At 32.0% G+C, this 8,664-nt stretch overlaps 1 pseudogene; it reads right to left on the bottom strand.

The window, feature by feature from the left end:
* Positions 1 to 5,116: 5,116 nt before the first annotated feature.
* On the bottom strand, positions 5,117 to 8,278 carry LOC120069927 (annotated as a pseudogene).
* Positions 8,279 to 8,664: the final 386 nt, after the last annotated feature.

Below are 8,664 nucleotides of genomic sequence, written 5' to 3'. Positions count from 1 at the left end.
TTCTGGTTTCAAAAGATACAATCTTCCAGTGTCTGTATAGTTCTTTCCGACTGTCCATCTATTTGTGGATGAAAAGCCGTACTGAAATGCAATTTAGTGCCCATAGCCTTTTGTAAATTAGGCCAAAATTTTGATGTAAACTCCGAGTCTCGATCTGACACTATTGACACTGGGGCTCCATATTGACTGATTATTCTATCCACATAAATCTTAGCTAGACGGTCTAGTGTAAAAGTAACTTTTACTGTATGAACTTGGCCGTTTTGGTTAGTCTATCGACTATTACCCAAATGCTATCAAATCCTGAGGGTGTCTTAGGCAATCCAAATAGAAAGTCCATTGTCACATGCTCCCACTTCCACTCAGGCACTGGAAGTGGATTGAGTAATCCTGCTGGTCTTTGTCTCTCAGGTTTTACTTGTTGACAGAATATACACCGATCCACATATTCTTCATCCCAGGCCACCAGTAAGATTTCTTCAAATTTCTATACATCTTGGTGCAATATCCGGTCCACATATTTTTACTTGATAGTCTTTTTCGTGATATTTTTCTGTCACACCCCCTCCCAGATTACCTTTTTATTCTAGAAGAGGATATGACCGTGGTAGTTACTAGCCCTACTACCAGCACCCACCTCCCAAGCCTTCTAATCTAAATACCAACCTGATGAAAACATTAGTAATATATGCATACAACAAACCTCCCTTAAGGTTCTACAAAGATTACATAAATACATGCATACAACCAAGACATTACATTTACAGAAAAATATTCACAGATGGCCCAAACATTCCTAAGGAAGCTCTAGTCCCTCTCGAAACATGTGTACATAAACAGATCATCAACCTAAGTCTTCTTAATAAGCCGAGTCTTTCAGTGGCAAGCAGTAGCAGGAATCAACCTTGAGGAAACTGACCGCTACCTAAGAAGGGAAAACACAGAGGTTAAAGCCCAGTGAGTGACTATAAAATCGTATAATATTATGCACCACATTACTATAAACATGTAAATATATTAATGAGTGTTTCAAGCAATTGTTTTTAAATGTAGCTTTAAACCATTCTTAAATATCATCAAATATCATTATTCCCTAGTTGAGAACAAGCCTAAATACTCTAGCTCCCAACGCTTATTACTGACCAAGAGACCCATATTTCGGCCTCTCATTCAGAACTGCCTACATGCACATGGCCATACTAAGTACTGTCATACCTTTGGTACTTCTGCTTAGATACCTTTTCAAATATGTCCTTCAATATCAAGCTACTAAGATACCTTCTCAAATGTCCTTCGGTATCAAGTTGGTAGGTACCTTCTTAAATGTCCTTCGGTACCGAGGTATTTGGTATCATTAAGTTAAGTTCTGTTGCCTACCATCTACACAAGAACTCATTCTCTCATTGCCTTCCTTTAGGAAGAATATTTAACACTAGAGCGAGATTGACAAGATTCTCTAGAGCGAGATCAGCGAGATTTCCTCTATAGGCGAGATCCTCATCCCCACATCTTGCTATAACTCCCACGGTGAACTGGTTCTTTGTTCAACCCAAGCAGCTGTCTGCTTATGCACTGTTTCCCTGTTACAATTTTAAAAATTCATAACTCGAAATTCATAGCTCTTTTCAAGAAACTTCCTTCTACAAACTTATTTAGAATTGAGTCACTTTCTTTCCTTAAAGTTTCAGCCAAGAATTTCTTCTAGTTTTGCTTGGAACTTCCAATCTTCACCTCGGGCCTTGATTAACCCAAGGTTCTGCCTCCTCTATCTTTTCTTCACTTCTTATTCTTCTCCTTGTGCAATCTTCCTCCGACAAGACAACCTCGCAAACTAGCTTCTCTCAGTTTTCGAATGTCACTGATTTCACTAAATTTGCTCATGTCAATTGCCGAAACTACGATTTTGAATTTCATCTTCCAAAAACTTCCCGCCGCCTTCAGAGTTCAAGGATTAACTGCCGCGTCACCCCTCATTTAGTATGTTTTTTCTTCCCTTCCATCATAACTCCTATAGATAAACATGAATTGCTACTTAATAAATTTATAATATGACATTCTTTTGGCTAAACATGCTTATCTAGGAAACCTAGAATTCAGAGTTTACATTTTCGAATGAATCAACTTCTAATTTTGGAAAATAATTTTCTTTTTTATCTCACGGTTACCATAAAACTTCTAATAACCTCCCACTCAATCGAGTTATTAGAGAAAAAGAATAAATTATCATATAATTAATATATTATAAATAAATATGATACAAACTTATCATATTATATTTATAATCTATAGTTTTAATATTTCATCATATGAAACATATAAACCATAGTTCTTTTTGTATTTTATGATATTTAATATGAATCATATTTATATTAATTCCTCTAATTAATGTATCTAATACATCATATCAATTATATCACATATAATTGAATTTTCTCTTGTTAATTTGAGCACTTCAAATCAACCCAAAATCAAATTCTCAACTTGAACCCATTGAGCTACCAAAGGGACCTCATGGACCTCTAGAAAAGTGAGTGAGTGTTAGAGAATAAAAAGTGTTCATCTTTATTCTTTCTTCAATAAAATTTTATTTCTTCCAAGATTGTCTCTCTTCCTTCTGTACCAAATTCTTCAACAGAGAATTGATGTTAGTGTAATATGGAGTATGCGACCAACTTTGGTTCACTGCCAAAGGAGCATTTCATTTCCATTCCATTGAACTCATTGACAAATGGTCTAGTAGGGAATGATTAGTGTATATAATAATACATTTTGATGTGGCATGCAGAACATGATCATCATTGTTGGTTTTGATGGATGATTGGGTTCTCATTGGGATACATTTTGGCTATGTTACATGGTTTTTGTTACAGAAAGAACTGAAGACAAGAATCGAAGTTGCAGGCAGTTGAATGTTGTCGTCTTCTTTCTGTTATGTTGTTGTAACCACCAGAGCTTCTTCGTTGACCATGAGTGCCTGTATAAAAAGAAAACGAATGTGAGAATAACATACGAGAGAGAGCAAAGGCATTCGTTCTATAATAAGTTTGAAGAAGAACTAATAAAAGAGACCCTCCCGATTTGCACAGTAGATGTAAGCCTTTGGTCGAACCACTTAAATACTTGTGTTCTTTCTTTCTTACTCTACGATCGTCTTGCATTTACTTAAGTATCGTGTATACGATCATTTAGTTCCTATCGTATTGTTTACACGATCGTTTAGCTCTGCATCGCATCGTCTATACGATTGTCTAGTTTCTAAGCTATCATCTATACAATCGTTTAACTCCACTCAATTGTCGTCTGAGACAACAGTTTAGAGTATTATTATAAATCCTTTGTGTTCTTAGGCCATCGCTATTTATGAGAGCCTTCGCTTGGTGAATGATTGAAGCTACCTCGGGTTTTAGTACGTCGGATTCTTTGGTTGTAATTATTTAGATGATTAATGGCACTACTAATTCTCATGTGGAAGTGGCTAATGTTAGGAAGATGGTTCACTCGGTCACTTTTCAGTATGTGCCTCGTTCGCAGCCCATGTTAGCTGGGTGGAATTTCCAAATTGAGTGTGTTTGACTTAATTGTTTCCCTCCTTGGGTTGCCTTGTGGTTGTTGTTAATGTTCACTTGTTCTAAGAGAAAAGAAAAATCTGACTTTTAGTGTACACTAATTATAGTTCTGATATCCATAAAATATTTAGCATCTAAAATCAACATGGATATCATTAAAAGCTAAGGGCCCTTTGATAAATTCCTATCTCTTGTTTTCTAGTTTTTAAGAACTACAAACAGGAATACGTTTGATAAATATTTTTATTTTTCGTTTCTTAGAAAACGAAACAAAAACAGAAACTTGTTTGATAATCATTTCTTTTTTCTCGATTCTTGTATTTTTGTCCATAAATTTTCTCATATTTATAAGTTTAAATATAATTTAATTATATAAATAAAATATTATAGCATATATTAAAATATAAAAAATAATTATAAAACATTTACATTATTTTTAAAAAAATAAAATATTTACATTATTAAATACACATAAGTCCCAATGAAAAATTAATAAGTATAATACAATTGTTTTCATCATTCATATGTCGCCAAAATTTAACCGATTTCAAATGTACTAAAAATAATAATTTAAAATTTAAAATAATATATTACATTCATATTGTAAAATTTAAAATTCAAAATTCAAAATTTAAAAAGTATAAAATAATAATTTGTTGGTGTAAATATTGAAAAATTAAAAATTTAAAGAAGTAACTTATAAACGTCTTTAAAAAAGGAAAATAAAAAGAAAGAAATTGTGGTAAAAGAAAGAAAATATACCACAGTTTATATAGAAAAGAAAGAAATAGAAAAAAATGACTTACCTAAGATTCTAACACAAGACAAGAAGGATATGGATATCCAATGGTGCACATGTACATCAACAAGCCAAGCCATAGTTTTGATTTTAAGAAGAAACCAAATGAATATAATAGAAGAATAACTAAAATAATTATAAAATATAGCAAAATTTTAGAAATATCAATGATAGATGTTGATAGACACCGATAGACTTCCATTAGTGTCTATTCCATTAGTGTCTATCAAGATAGACACTAATGGAAGTCTATCAATGTCTATCAATGTCTATCATTGATAGTTCTAAAATTTTGCTATATCTTGTAAATTTTTTCAACACTTGTACCATTTGAAATAATTTTCCTTTTTGTAATTCCTCAAATTTCACTCCATTTTTAGAAACGTGTCTCAAATTTTAGAACGAGGAACGATTATCAAACATGTCAGTTTTTTTTAAGGAAATGAAAAATAGAAACATGAAACAAAAAAATGAGAATGTTATCAGATACGTCCTAATATGCTTAATTTTGTTTTAAAATTTATCTTAGAATTCAAATGTATTTTTAAGCAAAATAAGAAGCATACAAAAAAAATTATTTTTTGAGGCAATAAGTATAGTTTTCATAAATAGAAAGCCAAAAACAAAATGATTATTAGGTGAGACCTAAAATATTTGTTGGTTGAATTAGTTGAGTGAGTTTTTTTTATTTTATATAGATGTGGTGCTCTTTTCCTTAATACAATTTCACAATTGTATATTGGATAATCAATATTGAGAAAGGAGGAAAAAAAAACTTTATTGAGTAATTAGTTTTTGAAAGACATTTTGCTTATATGTACAACAGTTAAATTAGAAGAAAATTTAAATTAGGCTTTGATGGGCTGCGTGTAAGACCATGTCCAAATGGAAAAGAGGATCATAGTGTGAATCTCCAAAGTTCATTGGCAATTGATCAACAGTCTTGAACCATGTTTGTGAAAGCTTGCCAGTAAAACCATAGTCCCCGAATAATACATCAGTAATGCCTTTGCCCTCAGTTCCTGGAAGCCAAGCAGCAACAAGTGCATCTATTGAATCAATATAAGGTTGGATCACTATTGGTCGTCCTGAAATTATTACAACTACACACTTCATAGCTCCACAAACATTTGTGATCGTGCTTGGACCAGGGTGGGGGATTGTCAAATTCAAGCTATCACCATTAGTTTCTGCATATGGGTATTCTCCAACTACACAAATGGCATAAGAAAATGTATGTGATTGGAGAAACTCTTGATCTGGATTCTCGTTGAAGACAACATCAGTTTTAGGATCAACGGTATCTTTTATAGCTTCAAGCACCATTGTACCTAAAAGAAAAGAGGTTGATATAAATACTACAAGGTTAGATCATAATGTTAAAATAATTCGTAACTAGAAATAATCTATAACAAAATACTAATTTACAAGAAAATATAGTATTATTTTTCATACCACTAGTAAGATTATTGCCACTGAGTCCTTGCCATTCCATAGTCCAACCACCACATTGATATCCAAGGTTATATGCATGGCTACCAGAAACAAGTATTTTTTCTGCCTTCTTTTGAAGGGGAAGCAATGGTTCAGCAGCTGATTTTCCATTCTTTAATAATACTAGTGATTTTCTTACTGCTTCTCTAGCTAGTTCTCTATGCTCCTATATATTGTGATAAAAGAAACAAAATTAAGATTTTTTTTTTTTTTTTTTTTTTTTTGGATTTGAGAGTATTGAAGAAATTTCATTTTATTATTACCTGTTTACCAAGTTCGTTAACTAAGCTTAGGTCAGCTAACGGATTCTCAAATAAACCCATGACGAATTTGACTCGTAGTATTCTCTTCACTGCATCATCAATTCGACTAATAGGAATTATATTGTTTTTCACCAAGTAGGTAAGACCGTCGATAAATTCAGTGTAGTTGAATGGTACCATTATCTGAAGCAAAAGGTTAAATTAGAAATTTTTTTATTGCTATTTTTTTTAATATTCACCATAATACTAACCATATCAACACACAGCAGTAACACTTGCTAAAATAGAATGTGTATAATTCGCATGCGGGGGAGTTTTAATCCTATCAATACCCTGCCAATCTGAGATGACGAAACCCTAGAAAAGACATACACTATTAAAAAAATCTTTTCAAAATGATCAAATATCAAAGTTATTAAGTGACACCCTCAAAATGTAATAATAAAGTTATATTACCTTAAAACGAAGAGTGTTCTTAAGAAAGTCAGTAACAAGATTTTTGTTAGCATGCATCTTCACTCCATTCCAACTTGAGTAAGATACCATTATGGTTGCAACTCCCTTAATGATTGAGTTATAGTAACCCGGCATGTGGATGCTAAGTAAGCCGTGAAAATCTATTACTGTGTCGTTCTCGTTGATACCTTTAATTGTTCCACATCACCCACAAAGTGCTTCGCACAAGCTGCCACATTTTCTCTATATAAAACAATTTAGAAAATGGCTTATTAGTAACTAACTGCATTAGGATACTATAATTATATTGGTCAAATAAAACATCGTCAAATCAACCATGTGGGGTTTCATCTAGGTGGCAAGTAGTTTGATATAGTGATCACCTAGGGATTTGAAAATTTTAAGGAATAAGTTTAGTTTCAAACATGAAGATAGGATAATATAGAATATTTAAAAATTTCAATCAATGTTACTTAATTTTAAGGAATTTGAAAAATTCAATATGATCGGAGACCAGAACAATGGACACTATTGGTAAAACATTTATTTTAGGTTTAATAATTATGATTTCAATATTATTTTTTTAGAATATTCTTTTAATGCTCAAGTTGCTTTTAATGACTCACGTTCCGGCGACATACGGAACACCTTTGCGAGAATTAGGTGGGATCTCTCCTTGTAAACCGGGTATAATCTCAGTCATCTCTTGAACAATTTTATGGTCTTCACCATAACTTTCATAGCATCGACCCCATCGTGGATCCTACAAACCTAATTAAAAAAAAAAAAAAACCATAATAATAAATCACATCAAATAATAAACAACTTATATACATATGTAACACTTGAAAGATTAAGATACTTCTTATCAGTTCAAATTTAGAGTTGATTACCGCTATACAAGGTGCAAAAGCATAAGGAATGCCAGTAGCTCTAATTTCAAGTGCAGTTAGCAACTCCAATTTTCCTCAGAAGTTGAGGATCCCTATATAATTTAAAGAAATTAAAATTTCCCATCTTTTGAATTTTGAAAGTTATTAATTAAATTTTAACTTATAGTTTGTAAGTTGAGGCTAATGATGGGTATATTTTAAAATGGTATATTTCAATTTTAATAACGCTATATGTTATTGCGAAAGAAATGAAGCAAGTATCTTGCCTTGTAGCTCCAAGCCCAATATTGTGAGGGAAAATTGTCGCATTATAGACATTGTTATGTCCATGTACAGCATCAATTCCATATATCATTGGAATTCCAAGTCTAGTCGATAAAGCCCCTTCTTGAATTTGTTAACCATATGGATCCAATCCTTGGCAGAAGCTTTTTTTGATGAGCGCTACCTCCACCACTTAGTACACTCCCTACAAAATAAGAATATTAATATGTTTACTTTTCTTGATACAAGACATAGTATTTGCAATCTTATTGTTTTAAATATTCCTTAAGAAAAGGAGAGATTAAAGCTAAGTAAGAGATATTTACCTATGAAATACTTTTTCATAACCTCGGCTGAAGCATTAACTCTTTCAATTTGCACCATTTGACCTATTTTTTCCTCGAGAGTCATGCGACCAAGCAGGTCTTTGATTCGAACATTAATGGTTGTGTTCGATCTTTGTATTTCAAATATTCAGCTTTCCGAAATTTCAGAGAAACAAATGAACAAAAGTCCCAATAAAATGATGAGAACTTTGGCCATCTTGCATCCTAATAAAAGACCGACCAAAAAAAACAAAAGTAAGTTTAATAATGGTTTAGTACTATATAAATGATAACTAAATTTAAAACTTGAATGGATGGAAAAATCTATTTTTGCTAACTAAATTTAAAATTTGAATGGATGGAAAATCTATCTTTGCTTTTATATAATTCGGGAGGAAAAATGATGGAGAAAATACTTTGAAAGGATGGAGAAACAAAACTAAAGTCATAAAAAAGGAAAATGCATGTAAAAAGGAAATATATAATTTATAGTAACTTTTCACCCATCTTTGTTAAAACAAAACAAAAGGATCAATCTTTTTCAATGAAAGAAAGAATATATTTACGTAAATAGTGAAGGCAATTCAAATTGATTTTTAAAAA

This window comes from Benincasa hispida, unplaced genomic scaffold (genome assembly GCF_009727055.1).
Source record: "Benincasa hispida cultivar B227 unplaced genomic scaffold, ASM972705v1 Contig686, whole genome shotgun sequence".
NCBI classification, from domain to species: domain Eukaryota; kingdom Viridiplantae; phylum Streptophyta; class Magnoliopsida; order Cucurbitales; family Cucurbitaceae; genus Benincasa; species Benincasa hispida.
The sequence above is the reverse complement of the archived record's forward strand: the minus strand, read 5'-3'. Positions and strand labels throughout refer to the sequence as shown.